This window comes from Eurypyga helias, unplaced genomic scaffold (assembly GCF_000690775.1).
Source record: "Eurypyga helias isolate BGI_N326 unplaced genomic scaffold, ASM69077v1 scaffold8205, whole genome shotgun sequence".
In the NCBI taxonomy this organism is placed as follows: Eukaryota; Metazoa; Chordata; class Aves; order Eurypygiformes; family Eurypygidae; genus Eurypyga; species Eurypyga helias.
Window position 1 is genome coordinate 15,121 of NW_010252127.1, and position 2,223 is coordinate 17,343.

Genomic DNA, 2,223 nt, shown 5'->3' on the forward strand with positions numbered 1-2,223 from the left:
CAAGAGCAGAAGGAGCAGAGGAAAGCTCTTTGGTGAGCTGTTTCTTTTCCTAATTTATTACTATTTCTTCTTTATCTTCCTCCTTGGCAAGGTCTCAGTCAGAACTCAAGCGCATACACACAATCTGAGGGAACAGCAGGACAGTAATTCAAATCTGTATTACAAGTCGCAGGGTACAATTCCTCCTGATACTGCCACTGGCATTAGAAAGGGCTTAGGCAGCTATTTCTGCAAAAAATACTGAAGTATTCAAAGACCTGAAGTAGATAAATTATTGGCATTAACTTTGGTTATGACTCAGTCAGACACTTGTCCCCATTACCATTTCAGTGTATCCAGAACCTGCGAGATAGTGCTGTACCTGCTAATTTCTGGCAGGTCTTTTTGACTTGCAGCAGAATGAATTCTGTGAGATGTCTGCCAGGATGGACTAATACATTGATAAAGCTGGAAGTTTCCTATCTTTGGCATTAGTTATTTGTAAAATCAAACACTAATTGTCAATAGAATACATTGTATGAGTTGAACACAGAATTAAATTGCTTTATATTTTAAAACTGCTGATGAAGACGACCCCTGGATAAACTCCCTTGAAATATCATCTGAGTCAAAAAAGCCACCCTAAACTCCTATCAGCAAACCTTCGACAGTGCCTTGCCACATGAGGAGCTTCCGGCACACTTCAAGTTTGAGTGAGGTAAGTGCGCTGGATGACAGAAGGGCAGGAAAAGCAGGGGATGGACGACACACACGCACACAGAGGGAGCAGTAATAAAAAATCAGTCTGTCCTCCAAAACATCACAACTTCAGTCAGTCTGCTACCCCAGGTTTCACTATTGCCCTCCTCTGCCGTGTAAGTTCTGGAACAGGTTGCCCAGAGAAGCTGTGGATGGCCCATCCCTGGAAATGTTCCAGGCCAGGCTGGATGAGGCTTTGAGCAACCTGGTCTAGTGGAGGGTGTCCCTGCCCATGGCAGGGGGGTTGGAACTAGATGATCTTTAAGGTCCCTTCCAACCCAAACCATTCTATGATTCTGCTCTGTGCACACAGTGGTTTCTAAACTGTTCAGAGATGGCCCAACTAGGAATGGCTTTAGATAGCTATGTTACAACAGCTCAGTGAAGATAACTGATGCCAAAGAGAAAAAAAATGAAAGAATTTTCATCAGGCAGGTGACATATATCACTATATACTCATATGATATACATGGATATCAATAGGATATTAATTTGGTTGTGAAGAATCACTTTTAGTGCAGAACATTATCAGTGTTTAGGTGTGTCAGAAACTTGGGTGAAGATAAGCACACTTCTCTTTTTTTAATCGTTGTTTCCATTGAGTGGCTTCGCTATATTAATTACAGTCTACTGGAAACTTTAATGTCACACACCAGCACACAATCTCTATCAGTTTCACTTTGTGCTACACCTTGCTTCCAAACTCATGGCTTGCAAGCACCTGAAAAAATGAGGAGCTGATGATTCCCAGGTGCTGCACCATCCATTCTGACTTAATATTTGGACATTTCAGACTTTTTTCAGAGGTACTGGGAAAGCACAGGGCACCCGGAACAGTCCCCTCTAAGACAAAACAGATCTTCACAACTCCTGTGCAATTTGGCATTATGGGCAGGAGCTAGTTCCTTGCCTTAGGCATGAACCTGAATGTCTAGCCTTATATCCATGCATTACTTTCATAGAATGGTTTGGGTTGGAAGGGACCTTAAAGATCATCTACTTCCAACCCCCCTGCCATGGGCAGGGACACCTTCCACTAGACCAGGTTGCTCAAAGCCTCATCCAGCCTGGCCTTGAACACTCCCAGGGACGGGGCACCCACAGCTTCTATGGGCAACCTCTTCCACTGCCTCACCACCCTCTCAAGAAGGTAATCACCTTGAGTTTGATGTATCATAACTGAGTGGGAAACCGTATCTTCCATGGTAATGACATCCCATGAAGCTTTTTTCTTATTCCTGGCTTTATATGGCTTGTTATTTCTCTAAGTTGTACCAGGAAATAACACTGGTGCCAGCAGCCTTACCACCCTCATAGCAAAAAATGTACAGGCTCCAGGAAAAAGTCTTTCTTCACCTTTCTAATGAGCCTCCTCTATCTATTGAAAGGCTGCTATAAGGTCTCCCCGGAGCCTTCTCTTCTCCAGGCTGAACAAGCCCAACTCTCTCAGCCTGTCCCCATAGCAGAGGGGGTCCAGACCCCTGA